The following is a 17,960-nucleotide window of genomic DNA, read 5'->3' on the forward strand; positions in this document are numbered from 1 at the left end:
TAAAAAAAATATATTTTCGATTTACCTAGAGCCGTCCAACCATATCTCACTAGTAGCATGGGATGAGAAGATGTGTTAAAACTGTTATTGTTGACTATAAATAATAGTATATCTGGTTCAATGTTCTTCTATATCTAATATCAAAATATGAAATTGGTAGAGTGTCCATCACCTACCATACAAATTTAATGCTCACAAAATATATTAGATACAACCTTAAATGTTGCATCTCAAGAGATTGTAAGACTTTTTGATAAACTAACTGTTACATTTAATTAATTTAACCAAAGTACTGTCTTATTTTGACATAAATCTATACGCTATTTGGATAATAAAAAAGTTATTAAAGTATATTAAATGACTAGAGTAATTTTCAAAAGATTAATGATTTGATTCTCACTTATATCAAATTATAAGAAAATAAGTTATCAAGATGATCACTTATTTAATATTTATCACCAAAAGTAACATGAAGAAGATAGTAACGCGAGAACAATATTTAGTAAATAATGGTGAAATATTCTTCATTTTCACATATGATGAACTTTATGATAACTTTTTTTTTTCACTTGTCAAAATATCAAGATTATAAACTTATTTGATAAATAACAAAACTTTAGGTAATATGTTCTAAAAATTTACCCTCATTTACATACATTTTCATAACAAATAATAAAAATAAAACATCACTTTTAATAACAAAATAACGAATATGTGCATAAAAGATTCCACAAAATATTTAAAAATGTGAATGATATGAATATGAGTAAAAATGTGAACTATTCACTTATTATATATGAATGGTAAAAGAGACAAGAACTAACAAGAAACAATGACAAACAATCAATGGAACTGAGAAAATGAAGATGGTCCGTAAGAGCTAGTACTAGTAGTAGTTATTTTCGGTAGACAAAAGCTTAGGATGGGGCCTAAATATGCCACCATAATAGTCCATCCCTACTAGCTAGCATCAAATTCATTTATAACTCCTCTTCTAAAATTCATCGTTACTAGTTATTACTATTAGGCCACTTAGTGCTCTTGTGGATTGATATTAGGTTATTCGGATTTAAAACTTAAATGTTTTATTTAACTTATTAAGATAACTCAAGTGATAAAGAATTATTTTAAAAAAATAAATTGTTAAAGGTTAAATTTTAAATTAAAACGCCTAAATTTTAAGTGAATGTAAGTTATTGCTTGGATACGTTGTTTATAAAAGTAATGATTTGAGATAATTTTGAGAAGGTGTGAATTATTTTGGTAAAAAAAATTTAAATATTAATATATAATGATAAAATAAAATAAAAATTTTAAATAAAAAATATTTTAATAAAAAATATTTTAATATTTTGATTAATAAATGTGATAGAATTGGACATAATGAGAAACTGATGTTTTGGTTTTGATTATTTAATCTTAAATGATATACAAGTGAATTTGAAATAATACATTGGACTTAAAATAATTTTAAAAAAAATGGTCTATTATCTCTCTCTTCACATTTTTATTCTCTCTTTAATATATTTTTATTTAAATTTTATAAAATTAATTGATACTGAATTATTTGATAACTCAAAAATAAATTTGAAACAAGCTTCTACAAATCAAATTCTACTCTTTGTGCCTACTTAATGACAACACCTCTTCACAAAGTGGGAACTACAATTCACTTTCTCACATAGACAAACAACAATGGCTACCACATCCAAATGTTTCTCAAGTATACTCCACCGGCTACTCTGTAGCAGCTGAGCCAACACCCTTCCGACACCATGGTTGGAGGCGAGTTCAATCACTATCAAGATTCGAAAACCGAAAAGTGCGGCAGCGGTGCTAGACCAGGAATAGTGGCCAGACTAATGGGTTTGGATTCATTACCATAAATTAATAGTACAATTGTTCCAAGAAGAAGAACCCTCGAATCAATTTTCCATAGCAGGTCATTAAATTCTATCAATTACCTCTCCGAGTTCGATTTATTCCAGACGGACCAGACCCATCAACATAGGAGAGTCAAAACCTCAGTGTCTTTTCGAGATCTTACAACGTTTATGGACCCAAGCTAAAGCTATGATCTTTTTCTCACTTGCTTGGAGGGAGTGGGAGTGGAAGTTACTAAATCTGATATGGGTTTGGAAGAGAAGATCAGAACAAAGAGAAACAGGGAAGGGAAGGTGAAGAAGAAGAAGAAGAAGAAGAAATATGTTGTTTCAAGGAAATTTGAAATTGAAAATACAACAAGATTACGAGGTAAAACATTTCATACAAAGTAATAAAAATATGATCTTTATTGAATGTATTGGAATTTGGAAACCTTATTTGACGCAGAGAGATCATGAAGGGAACTAGTTTCAAAGAAATATGAACGTCAATTTTCTAAGTGTTTTCGCAGCATTAAAATAAAATAAAATAAAATGGAATAATATGTTGTATTTGTTCATAATTAATTTTAAAGTTTTATTAATAATTTTACTAGAGAAAGAATTCAATATTTTTGCATTAACAATAAATTAGTGGTACTTTACAATTGGTTCTGTTCTGCAATTTTAAAATACATTTAAAATGAAATTAAGTTGGACAATTTTTAAATCAACTTTGAACTATCTCTAATTGAACACATTTTATAATTTATTACAATCTATCCTTAAAATATTATTATACTAATCATTTATGGTAATTTTTTGTTTTATTAAATTAATTTTATTTATAACTTGCTTTCATTATTTTATCCATATGAAAAAAATAATAATTTGATTTTTTATAAAAAAAAAATTACAAAGTTAGACACAAATATAAAAAATAAATAATTATAAATCAAATTATTTTGTATTAATAACATTGGTATTAATTTAATAATTTTTTCACAACTCACATAACTAAAATAAAAAAAAAACAAGTTGTATTTATAAATTTGGAAATGAAAAAAAAATCTACAAAATTAATTAGTTAGAAAACTGCATAAAATTATATAATGAGTAATTCATTAGACCATCTCCAACCCATAAACCCATTATCAAACCCAAAATGCAGTAAACATCACATCAAATAGTAATTAATCTCCAACTCAAAAATTCATTCTCAAATCCAAAAGAATATTATTTGAATATTTCTTTCTTACACTAACTTTTTAACTTTATTAATATTATCTATATATTTATCAACTTTATATATTTAACCCTAATCTTTTCTCTTTCATTTAATAAAATTAAAATAAAATTAATTATATATCAATAATTCATAAACAACAAAATAATTCCAATACATTTAAATAAACAAACCTATTATATTAAAACAAATATTGTTAAAATATTATAAGATAATTTATAAAATTAAAATTATAAAATATAAGTTAAAAATATAAAATAAATTATAATATATAAAATAAATTAGATTAAATTTCAAATATAATAAATTTAATGATTTAATTATATATTTAAAAAATAATTTAACTTTTTATCTTAAAAATAAAAAAAATATAAGTTGATTAATTTAAATGTAAAAAAAAAGTTATAAAAAAAAATAAATTATAATCTAAGGGCCATTTTTTAAAAAGGGCCACAATACAGGATTTACTGTCCAAACAAGCATATATGCATTTGGCTGGAGAAAATAAAAAACTCATTTTGAGTTTTTTTTTGCTGTAGGGTTGGAGAAAAAAAGCACTGACATGGTTAAAAATAACAATACATGTTTGTGAAATTAAAATATTTTATCCATAACATTTTTTTCTCAATATTCATAATAGATAACTATGTAGAAAGAAGAGGCTCTAAAAGTAGGTAATTTCTAAGACACATTATATTATACTGCCATGAATATCCGTGCAAATGAATATATATAAAATATTATTTATTTATAAATATTTTAGATAAAATTAAGTTTAATCTTAAACTTAATATTAACATATATTTAATTTCTTCGACACTCACTAACTCTTTATCTCGTGACTCACACTTTTTCATATGCAATTTTTTATCCCTTCGGCAAAACACTCACACATCTTAGTCGACCTCAATTGATGACACACCTCTTATATCTCATCAAAAACTCAACCACTAACCCTCCAAATGACCCTCATCTTGTGACACACACTTTTTCATATACATCTTTATCCCCTCGACAAACCACCCACTGACCCTAATTTTGTGACTCACACTTTTTCATATGCTTCTATCACTCGACAAATCACTCACCAATCTTAGTCAACATCTCTTTTACTCTCACTTCAACAAATCAACAACCAATCCTAGTTGATCACAAACCTCTTATATCTCGTCAAAAACTCAACCACTAACCGTCCAATTGACCATCATCTTGTGACTCACACTTTTTCATATGCTTCTTTATCCCTTGACAAATCACTCACTAACCCTAATCTTGTGAATCACACTTTTTCATATGCTTCTATCACTCGACAAATCATTCGCCAATCTTAGTCAACCTCTCTTTTACTCTCACTTCAGCAAATCAACAACCAATCCCAATTGATCACAAACCTCTTATCCAATGTCAAACCAACCACTAACCACCACACGACATTCATCTCATGACCTCACACTTTCAAATGCTCGTCAAACCAATCATTAATTCGAACCTCAACTCGACAAACCACCCACAACCCGACCTCCATATCACGACCTCACACTTTCAAATGCTCGTCAAACTAATCATTAATTATGACCTCACACTTGACAAATCACCCACTACCCGACCTCCATCCCGTGACCTCACACTTTTAAATGCTCGTTATACCAACCACTAATTTTGACCCCACACTCGATGAACCACCCACCACCCGACCTCCATCTCGTGACCTCACACTTTCAAATGTTCGCCAAACTAACCACTAATTCCGACCTTAGATGCCTATCATTTATTTAAAAGTTGTGCCACCATATATTATAGTCAACAATAGATTTTTGAAAATATAAATGGATTCAAACCCTGGTCTTCAGCATAAAATGTGAACACTTAAACCGTTAGACCACTTATGATTGTTGAAATAATTTTATTATTTTGTGTATGTATATATATATATATTGTATTTAATATTTATTACCAACCATCACCCGACATTAATCTTATGACCTCACACTTTCAAATGCTCTCCAAACCAATCATTAATTCAAACCTCACACTCGACAAATCACCCACCATCCGACCTCCATCTCGTGATCTCGCACTTTCAAATTCTCATCAAACCAATCACTAATTCCGATTTCACACTCGACAAACCACCCACCACTCGACCTCCATATCATGACCTCACACTATCAAATGCTCATCATACCAACCATTAATTCCGACCTCACACTCGATAAACCACCCATCACCCGACCTACATCTCATGACCACACACTTTCAAATGCTCGCCAAACCAACCACTAACTTCGACTTCAGATGCCTATCATTTGTTTAAAAGTTGTGTCACCATATATTATAGTCAACAATACATTTTTGAAAATATAAATTTTCATATTTTAGGATTCTCACTATGTCTCCAGCATGACATGTGAGCTCTTAAACTGTTAGACCACTTACGATTGTTGAAATAATTTTATTATTTTATGTATGTATATATATATATTTTGTATTTAATATCTATTACTAACCACCACCCGACATTCATCTTGTGACCTCACACTTTCAAATGTTTGTCAAACCAACCATTAATTCCAACCTGACACTCAACAAACCACCCACCACCTGACCTCTATCTCGGGACCTCACACTTTTAAATTCTCGTCAAACCAACCACTAATTCCGACCTCACACTCGATAAATCACCCACCACCCAATCTCCATCTCGTGACCTCATACTTTCAAATGCTCGTCAAACCAACCACTAATTCAGACATCACACTCGACAAATCACCCACCACCCGACCTCATCACGTGATCTCACACTTTCAAATGCTCGTCATACCAATCACTAATTTGCATATTTTAAGATTCAAACCATGTCTTCAGCATGACATGTGAACACTTAAATTGTTAGACCACTTATGATTGTTGAAATAATTTTATTATTTTGTGTATGTATATATATATATATTGTATTTAATATTTATTACTAACTACCACCCTACATTCATCTTGTGACCTCACACTTTCAAATGTGCGTCAAACCAACCATTAATTTTAACCTCACACTCGACAAACTACCCATTACCCGACCTCCATCTCGTGACCTCACACTTTCAAATGCTCATCAAACCAACCAATTCCGACCTCACACTCGACAAACCACACCTCTCATTTTCAAATGCTCGCCAAACCAACCACTAATTCTGAACTCACACTCGATAAATCACCCACCACCCGACATCATCACGTGATTTCATACTTTCAAATGCTTGTCATACCAACCACTAATTCCGACCTCACACTCGACAAACCATCCACCATCTGACCTCCATCTCGTGACCTCAGACTTTCAAATGTTTGCCAAAGCAACCACTAATTCCGACCTCACACTTTTAAATACCTATCATTTGTTTAAAAGTTGCAAATACATTTTTGAAAATATAAATTCGTATGGTTTGAGATTTAAACTCAGGTCTTCAGTATGAAATGCGAACACTTAAACCGCTAGACCACTTATGATTGTTGAAATAATTTTATTATTTTGTGTATGTATATATATTTTGTATTTAATATTTATTACCCATTATTTAATTTTATATTAACATAAAAATTATTTATACTCATAAAGAAAATATTATATATATATATATGATGAGAGAAAAAATGTATGATAAAAGAAAAAATGTATTTATATAAAATTAATGATGAAAAATAATATAATATATATATAAGGTAACAAATAAATATAAAATTATGAAAGTTACATTTATATATATATATATATATAGTAGAAACTCTATAAAATAATACACTTCGGACGACCAAAATTTATTAATTAATCGGTAAATTAATAATTATTAATTTATATATTAATTAACATTTTATTAATTTATAGTAAAATACTTAGTTTACAAATACCTTTAAACTTCCACTTAATTATTGTATACAATGCATGTACTGTATATCAAATGAATGACACAATTTGAAAGAAACCTTCAATCTCCCACCTTATTATGTTTCTTGGTTCAATGTATCACTTTATGGACATTAAAAATATTTTCTATATAAACAAGATCAAAATATTGTAGGTTAACACAAACAAATCATATACAAAACATAGCTTCCCATCTTAAAGGTGTGAAAAAAACAACAATGACAGACGAAATTCGAAGAGCATTATTAATTTATATTTATATGGGGTCTAAAGAAATTATCAAAAATATATTATCTTATAATTTTAGCGAATTATTAATTTAGCACCCTATTTCCGAATTGTGACCGGCCAAAAATATTATCTTAGAGAGTTTATTAAATAATCGATTATTAATTTATTGAGTTTCTAATATATATATATATAATAAATAAATAAAAAAATTATAAAGTTAGGTGCATTTATAAAAATAAAAATATGTTTATATCTTGAATTAATATTAATATAGATAATTTTGTAGATGATAAATATATATTAATGAAAAACAAAATTTAATTAAGAAAGAGAAAGTAGGAGAGAGAAAATATCTAATAAGTGGATTAATGTGGTGCTGGTTGACTTTAAACAAAATATATATATATATATATATATATATATATTTTAGAACATTCTTTGTTTCAATTAGAATGTCAACGCAACTTACTTTGCAACATTCATACTTTTAAGAGAACACTAGCAAATTAAAAAATTTCACATATAACAAATCTTCATTATAGCTTTCTACATATTATAATTAGAATCATTCAAGCTCACTATTTTGGATATGTTAGTCTCAATCCTTATATTCAAATAAAACTAAGCTCTGATATCACTTTGATGGGAAAAAATATTCTTTAAAATATATCATTTTCTTAACTATTTGAATATAAGAGATGGGGAAAATAGAAGGAAATTGAAACGACAATACAATACAAGTTTTAGCGTGGAAAAATCTCTCTTTAAATTTAGAGTAAAACTACGAGACCTAAACATGGCACTATAATCAAGAAGATTACAATTAATGGTTCATTCTAGTTATAACCAAACTAGAATCTAATCATCTGCATCAAGATCACACAACAATCTTGACAAAAAACAAAGAGTAGAAAAAGCAAGATCAACCAACCTTATCAATTATGCAAATCTGGTTTCTCTTGGATTGATTTAGAAGTTTCAGAAAATTGATTTTCACCGTTCAGAACGTAGCACTAGAAATAACCAACAAGCTGTCAACGTTTGAAGTCGATCAAACAGTACAAACTCTGACAAACGGAAATCTTCTCCAACTGATACTTAAAATCTCTGAATCTATTTTTTCTCTGCTCTCTCGTGTTGTTTTATAAACTCACTAAAAATCTAAATGAAGCATAATTTCTATTCACATTATATATTCTGAGCCTAAATAAATTTCACACTAAGTTAGGTCTCTCCAACTAAGAAGACAAAACCCAACAATATCAATCATAATTTTTATTTTTGTATCTCTATGAATGATAATAAAAGAAACTAGGGCACCAAATATTTATCATCACACCAAGTTTTGTCCTCGAAATTTGTCAGTGTCCACTCTTCAAAACCATCTAACATTGCGTAGATATCACTTTAAATGTTAAATCTCATGAGCTTATAGACTTCTTGATGAACAACTACCACTGGTAAAAAAGGACCTTTACCGACGGTTTTTCCCGAAGGTTTTGTAAACCTCTCCTAAATAATCCCGAGAGGAACAAATCCTTCGGGATTAAAAATAGATTCCGAGAGGGGTGTAAAACCTTCGGGTTTATTCATTATTACCGAAAGTTCTACAAAGAACTTTCGGTTTTTACCTTCCCAAAAAACCCAAAAAAATTCTAAGTGTTGGATGTGGGTTAATTGCGAAGGTTTTTGTAAAAACCTTCGGTTTTGAAATCCCTTGGTTTTTTAATTACGAAGGTTATTCAAAGAACCTTCGGTTTTGCCTTTTTTGAAAATTTCATTTTCGAAAGTTTAACACAGACCCTTCGGTTTTGCTCAATAAAAAAAATTCTAATTTTTGAATTTGTTTTTTCCGAAGGTTTTTTAATAAACCCTCGGTTTTGACTAATATCAAAACCGAAAGTTTTATGAAAACCTTCGGCCTCAACCTCTATAAATACAAACCCTAACCCTTCTCTTTTTCATTCCGCTCATTTCTCTTTTCTCTCTCTTCCGCCGCCGCCGCCTGCCTCCTCCAAGCCGCGGGTTCTTCTCCTCTCTTCAGGTAATTTGTTTCATTTGGTTTTTTTTGTTTTGTTTATTATAAGATTTAGATTTCTTAAGTTTATATATATATATATATATATTATAGATCTAGATTTATGTTAGTTTACGTTATTTTGTTTGATTAATATATATATATACATATATCTGAAATGCATTTAGGATATGGGTGATTCGACATGGAATAGACTTCGGAGTACACCGGAGAAACTGCCTCTGTGTTACTAGAATCTGATAGCACAATTAGAAATTGCGGCACGTGAGGAAGAGGTAAGAAAGATGACGCTAGAAATGGAACAAATCCGATTAAGGGATGCGGAAAGAGGTCGTTTGCTCAGTAAAATCAAAGCGGACCGGGCCGAAATGTCTCAGAGATTAGAGAATCTCGAACAGGAACTTGTATTGTTGAGGAGTCGACTGAATCAACCACCCCCTCCTTCCACCCCATCTAATAATTAATTTCTAGATTTATTATGGATTTATTATGGGTTTATGACAATTAATATTTTTATGCGTTATGTTTTAATATTTATGAATTATTGTTATTATGTTTGGTTTGGTTTGGTTTAATATGTTGTTAAATAATAATGTTTGATTGACTTTTCAATTTTTTTTAAAAAAAAAAACGCATTGCCAAAACCGAAGGTTTAATTGAAAACTTTCGGTTTTGACCCATTTCTATGGGTAAAAACCGAAGGTTTTCAAATAAACCTTCGGGTTAGACCGCTATTTAAAAAAATGGGGAAGGGTAAAAACCGAAGGTTTTCAAATAAACCTTCGGTTTTACCCCTGTGTTGAAAAAATTTATTTTTTTCTAAGTATGGGGAAGGGTAAAAACCGAAGGTTTTCAAATAAACCTTCGGTTTTACCCCTGTGTTGAAAAAATCTATTTTTTTCTAAGTATGGGGAAGGGTAAAAACCGAAGGTTTTCAAATAAACCTTCGGTTTTACCCATGTGTTGAAAAAATCTATTTTTTTTCTAAGTATGGGGAAGGGTAAAACCGAAGGTTTTCAAATAAACCTTCGGTTTTACCCATGTGTTGAAAAAATCTATTTTTTTCTAAGTATGGGGAAGGGTAAAAACCGAAGGTTTTCAAATAAACCTTCGGTTTTACCCATGTGTTGAAAAAATCTATTTTTTTTCTAAGTATGGGGAAGGGTAAAAACCGAAGGTTTTCAAATAAACCTTCGGTTTTACCCATGTGTTGAAAAAACCTATTTTTTTTCTAAGTATGGGGAAGGGTAAAAACCGAAGGTTTTCAAATAAACCTTCGGTTTTACCCATGTGTTGAAAAAATCTTTTTTTTTTCTAAGTATGGGGAAGGGTAAAAACCGAAGGTTTTCAAATAAACCTTCGGTTTTACCCCTGTGTTGAAAAAATCTATTTTTTTCTAAGTATGGGGAAGGGTAAAAACCGAAGGTTTTCAAATAAACCTTCGGTTTTAAGAATTCCCAAAAACTTCTGATCAAGGTCTAGACCGAGAGGTATATTTAAAACCTTCGCAAAAACACATCAAAACCGAAAGTTAATTTTATAACTTTCGGTTTTAACACTAACTAGTTTGTTATATTATTTTGTTTTTAACCCACTAATCTTAACTTCTAACTAATATAATCAATTTTGTGTTGTATTTTAAAAATTTATATTGTGTTTCATGTTCAAATATTTATGATTGTGTTTGATTATTATAGAGAAGTCTATATGAATGTTCATGTTTGATTATCTTATGAATGTATGTAATGTTTGATCATATGGATTGTGCAATATTTTAAAGACATCAAATATGTTAAATTAATGTTGTCAAAGGTCATTAGAAGGTGAAAAACCAAAGAATTTAACAATTTTTCAAGTGCCAATTCCGAAAGTTAAATAATTCACTTTCGGAAATAAACCATCAAAACCGAAAGTTTTATATAAACTTTCGATTTTGACATTTCTCAAGAACGAGGGTTTTATATAAACCCTTCGGTTTTGATGGATATTTCCGAAAGTTATTTATATAACTTTCGGAATTATCATTTCACAAAATTGTTAAATTAATTGGTTTTCTACCTTCCAATTTAGACTCCCAAGTAATATAATCCAGTGTGTGTTTTTATTTTAAAAATTTAGATTGTCTTTAATGTTAAAATGTTTATGAACTTGTTTGATTATATATAGAAGTGTATATGAATGTTTATGTTTGATTATCCTATGTATTTGTATAATGTTTGATCATATGGATTGCCAAATGTTTTATGGATATCAAATGTGTTAAATTAATGTTGTTCATGGTTATTAGAAATTGAGAAACCAAATAATTTAACAATTTGTAAAATTATAAAACCGAAAGTTAAGCATATAACTTTCGGAATGAACCACCAAAACCGAAAGTTTTATATAAAACTTTCGGAAATGATCGTTATCAAAACCGAAAGTTTTATATAAAACTTTCGGAAATCACCCTTATTAAAACCGAAGGTTTTATATTAAACTTTCGGAAATGACATTAATCAAAACCGAAAGTTTTATATAAAACTTTCGGAAATGATTTATTTAAAAATTAAAAAGCCCTAGCCTCTTTTCTTTTCCGCTCTGCCCGATCTCTCTCTTCCCGTTTCTTTTCGCCCTAGCCAGCCGTCCGCCCTCCCCGATTGAAACCGCCCAGACCACGCCGCCCAGACGACGCCGACGCCGACGCCGAGACGAAGCCTCCAAGACGACAACGCCTCCGCCTGAATAAGACTCCTCCGCTGAACCTCCTCTGTCCATCCGACTGCGTATCTGCCGCCGCTGCACCTCCGCCTCCGCCTGAAGAACACGATTGAAGGTTAGTTTTTTATATTAGGTTTATTTTGTTTAGGTTTATTAGGTTAGATTTATTGTACACAGTTCTAATTTCATATTTTTGTATTTTTCTCCGGTTACAATCGAATTTCATTCTTGGTTATTTGTATATGTGAATTGATATAGATATGTTGATAATGATTTGGTTAGAGTAAGTTATATATTAGGTTATATGATTTTGATTTATGTTATAGGTTGTATATTGATGTTGATTTTGGTTATATTTGGTTGGATTAGGTTTATATGTTATATTTGATTTTTTGGGAATTTGTTAGAATTGGAATGAAATCAGAATTGAATTGGATTTGATTGGAATTTATATGATTTGGATTGAATTTAGAATTGGATTTTTTGGGAATTTGTATGAATTGGATTGGATTTTATTGGAATTGGTATGAATTGGATTGAAATTTGTTTGAATTGGATTTTTAGATTTGGTTTTGGATTGAGATTTGGATTAGGTTTTTCAAATTGGTTGTTGGATTTTGTTTTTGCTTAGATTATGTTGGATTATTGTTAGATTAGGTTTTTATTTTTGTTAAAAAAGTTTAGAAATTGTATTGGATTGTGTTATTGGTTTGATTTTGGTTGCTTTGATTTGGGTTAAATATTTGAGTTTTGATTTAGGTTTAATTGATGTTTGATTTAGGTTTTGGTTTGGTTGTGATTGGTTTGATTTGGTTGTAATTTAATTTTATTAGGTTTGGATTACGAATTTCAGCCGCCCGCTGCCCGCCCGTCGATCTACATCCGCTTCTCTTCTTCGTTGCTCTTTTTGTGCTAGGTTAGTTCTTGTTGGTTTATTATATGGTTAGGTTTAGTTTAATGCTATATTTATGATAGCTTTTCATGTTAGATTTAAGTTTGATTTATGTTCGATTTGATTTAGGTTAGATTAGGTATCATGTTAGATTTATGTTAGATTATGTTAGCTTTTCATGTTAGATTTAAGTTTGATTTATGTTTGATTTGATTTATGTTAGATAATGTTAGCTTTTCATGTTAGATTTAAGTTTGATTTATGTTTGATTTGATTTATGTTAGATTAGGTATTATGTTTGTTAGATTATGTTAGATTATGTTGGATTAGATTGAGTTTGAATTAGATTTGATTTTAGGTTAGAATTGTTATATGGGATGAATTGTGTATGAATGAAATAATGTTAGATTATATGTATGTTGAATTTTGGTTGGATAATGATAGATTAGGTAGAAATAATGTTAGCATTATGTAAGCCTAATTAATTTAGACAAATTTAAGTAAATAATTAAGGGTTTTTTTTCCATTTTATTAGAAAGATGGAAGTACCCGATAAAAGCTGGATGACCTTACGTCGAGATCATCCAGATTACGAGGAAGGTGTTGACAAATTCCTCGAGTTTGCTGTTAGGAGTACATCCCGACAAAAAGTGAAATGTCCTTGCGTGAAATGCTTGAACACGCCGTTTATGGAAATAGACGAAGTGAAGACTCACCTCATCATTTATGGAATAAATGTGCATTATGAGTACTGGTATTGTCATGGAGAAAAAAGACGTACTACTGAAGTGGTTAATGAAGATGTCGATGAAGATGCCGATGACTACGATGATGATGATGATGATCAGTCAGAGGATGCCGTACCAGAATTCACGATCCGAGAACGGAGACGAATAATACAGTTAACGAAGAGGTCAATGAAGAACGTTATATGCACAATTTCATAAACGATATGTTCTCCAACGTTAATGATGTCCCGAACAACCATGAACCAGTCGAAGATGCGCAGAGATTTTATAAATTGCTTGATGATTCCAAACGGCCATTGTATGAAGGTGCTCGAATAACGAAATCATCGGCACTATTGAAACTACTTCACATAAAGAATGTCTGTCAATGGACAAATTCTTCGTTCGATATGTTGTTGCGTCTACTTAAAGACTACATATTACCGATTGACGCTCAATTACCAAACTCCTACTACGAAAGTAAAAAATTCATTACTGATATTGGGCTTAAGTATGACAAGATAGACGCATGTAGGAACAACTGTATGCTATTTTGGAAAGACGACATAAATGAAGATTCTTGTAGAGTTTGTGGTCTTTCAAGATGGAAAGTCGACCAAACAAGTGGGACAGTTCGAGAGAAGCAAAATGGGAAATTCATTCTAAAGAAGGTGTTGAGATATTTCCCTCTAATACCAAGACTGCAAAGACTATACATGTCCTCAAAAACGGCTTCAATGATGAGATGGCATAAAGAAGGAAGAGTTGATAGTGATACGTTGAGACATCCCGCTGATTCCTTAACCTGGAAAACGTTCGATGAAAATTATAAAGATTTTGCGTCTGAATCTCGAAACGTAAGACTAGGTTTATCAAGCGATGGGTTTCAACCATTTGCAAATGGAAAAAAGTCATATAGTGTTTGGCCGGTTATTCTCGTTCCTTATAATGTGTCACCCTCTACTTGCATGGATTCTAGCAATTTTATTTTATCCATGTTAATTCCGGGTCCAAAGAGTCTGGGAGATGCGATTGACATATTTCTCCAGCCATTGATCGACGAGTTGACTGAACTGTGGCAAATTGGTGTGAGAACGTTTGATGCACACACCTCGCAATACTTTAACATGCGAGCAGCGTTGTTGTGGACCATTAACGACTTTCCCGCATACACGAATTTATCGGGCTGGAGTATGAAAGGTAAATTTGCTTGTCCTTGTTGTAACAACGACACGGTATCTCTTTGATTGGTTCATGGTTCCAAACAATATTACATGGGTCATAGACGCTTCCTTCCACCGAAGCACAAATACAGAAGGGATAAAGAGTCGTTTGATGGTCGAACTGATTATGGAGAGCCCCCTAGATTGTTAACGGGTCAAGAAAGTTACGAGCAAGCACGTGACCTAGAAGACATAATTCTTAGTACGGATCTAAGCAAGAAAACCAAGATATATCATGAAACGCGGGGAGACAATTGGAACAAATTGAACATTTTCTTCCGCTTGCCTTATTGGAAATCATTATTATTGAGACATAATTTGGATGTGATGCATATTGAGAAAAATATTTGTGATAGCGTGTTGGGAACAATAATGAATGTGAAAGAGAAGACGAAGGATGGTCCTAAAGCGCGTAAAGACTTACAACTATTAGGCATAAAGTCATGGTTACATCCTATAAATGATGAAGGAGTGGTTCATTATCCAGAAGCGCCTTTCACTTTGACATCTGATAATAAAAAACGTTTTTGGAAATTCTTGAAAGATCTCAAGTTGCCTGATGGTTTTTGCTCAAATATCAGTGGTTGTGTAAATTTGGAAGAGAAAAAGATTTCGGGATTAAAGAGTCATGATTGTCACATTTTGTTGGAATATCTTATTCCTTTAGCAACCCGTGGATTACTTCCAGATAATGTGTATGATGCGTTAGTAAATTTGTCTCGGTTCTTTCAGTTGTTGTGTTTCAAAGAGTTGATTCAAGCGGACCTCGAACAATTGTACATGGATATTACATTGACACTCTGCAAATTTGAAATGATTTTTCCGCCGTCAATTTTCGACATCATGATGCATCTCCCGGTTCACTTGTCATTTGAGGCTTTGCTTGGGGGACCTGTTCAGTATCGATGGATGTATCCGTTTGAACATTACATGGGTACAATGAAAAGATATTTGCGGAATAATAACCACCCAGAAGCCTCTATAAGCGAGAGCTATCTTGTAAATGAGAGTATTAGTTTATGTGCAAGGTATATGGAGGAAGAAGAGCAAGAGAATGCACAAACTGAAATCTCGGGCATTTCTATATTTTCATCGTTGGAAGACCTTTCTAACGGAAAAATATACAACTTGGATTATATCGATCGAGTGACAGCTCATTCTTACATTTTGAAAAATTGCCCCGAAGCTGAACCTTTTTACATGTAAGATTCTATGTTGCTGTTATTAATTAGCATTAAAAAGTATGCTATTTAATATTCGATCTATTTGCAGAGATTACATGCAGTATTGCAATAACAACGAGTCTCGTGGAGAAACGTTTGCCGCATATTTCAAACATAGAGTGAGTTCATTATAAACCATATATTATAACTCTTTATATTTATTTTAACAACTACATGTCGGGTAAATGTATGTATAGGTTGCTCAATTAACCGAATTTAACGACATATCAAGAGACCTCAAGATCTTAGGAGAAGGTCCAACTATGTACTCGTCTATGTATGTTTGGTGTAAAGTAAACGGATACAAATTCTGTACAGAAAAACACGACGAAGGTTTGACAACTCAAAATAGTGGGGTGGTTGTTGAAGGGTTCAATGGGTTTGAAACTATGTCATACTACGGAGTTTTAACAGATATAATCGAAGTGCAATACTTTTCTCACAAACGAGTTGTTTTATTCAAGTGTAAGTGGTTTGATACACACTCGGGGGAACTAGGAGTGAAAGTGGATAAATATGGCTTCGTAAGTATAAATGTAAACCGATTTTTAAAAACCTAAAGTCAAGACCCGTATATATTGGCGAGTCAAGCAAAACAAGTCTTCTACGCCCTTGATATGTCAGCCCGACCCGGTTGGAAGATTGTGACAAAAATAAAACCGCGGTTTACAAATATATAGATCAGATTAATTAGATAGATTATATGTTTTTTACTATATATTATTTCTTATTACTACTTTATTTCAATTAGTCGCTCATTTATTAATGGTATGCATTAAGAATGTCTAAAGGTAGTAAAGAACCTTGGTGGAGTATGAGGAAAACACCCAGCAAACTCTTAAAGCCGTACCAGAACCTCATTGCATAATCAGAAAACTTAAGGCTCCGAGAATCGTCTACTAGAGATGCACCACCTATTGCTGTAGTCCCGATAGCTACTGCTCCCCCAACAGACGAGGATGTTGAGGCTGCTGAGGCAGAAGAGTTTGTAGAGAGTACGTTTGCTAATGTGGGGGATGAGGACGATGAGGCTGACGACGAGGGTCACGAGGACCCTCGGGACGTGGATGAAGAGGAGGAGCATGGATCGACTCCCGACCCATCATCGACAGGTAACTTGTTTACTATTAGTTATAGTTTGAATTGATTCACATTTCTGATTATGAATTTGATCTATTTTGAAGAATCTTGTGCCCGCAAGAGACGAGGGAAAAACAAGAATATTGCGTTATCTAAGAGACCAGCGGGAACAAGGATTCCTCTCACTTTTAGAGAGGTAGATGGGAGGCCGGGCGGTGTTGACGTTGGAAGAACAAGGTGGTCTAGACATGTGGGGTCGGTTGTGCGGGATCCCTCAGCCGTCTCGCACCGTCTTTTGAAGTGGAAGGCATTAAGTGCTGACCAATTGGATTACATTTGGAATGCTGTGAAGGTAAAGATTAATTAATTATACATTGATTATTCAACAATTATTTTAAAACATTTGAATGTTTTTATTTTCAGGATCCGTTCGAGGCTACTAATGGTCCTATTGATTCTTTTCGAAAGACCGCAATGGGACACGTCAGACAGATATGGGATAGATGGCGCTCGGATTTGCACAAGGAATATATCCGCATCCATAAAGGAGACGAGGCCGCGGTACTTGCCAATCCTCCACCAGACTACGATCGAGATGATTGGGAGTTTGTGTGTCGCAACCATTTCTTTACGGAGAAATTTAAGGTACGGTTTCATAATTCAAATAAAATATGATATTAGTTATTCTAACTTTAATTTTTTTTATTTGAATTTCAGAAAAATAGTAGCACAAATATGGCTAACAGAAAGCAGCTAAAATTCCCGCATCATACGGGAAGTAGACCGTTTGCTCAAATTGAAGAAGAGTTGGTAAGATTGTT

This window comes from Impatiens glandulifera, chromosome 1 (assembly GCF_907164915.1).
Source record: "Impatiens glandulifera chromosome 1, dImpGla2.1, whole genome shotgun sequence".
In the NCBI taxonomy this organism is placed as follows: domain Eukaryota; kingdom Viridiplantae; phylum Streptophyta; class Magnoliopsida; order Ericales; family Balsaminaceae; genus Impatiens; species Impatiens glandulifera.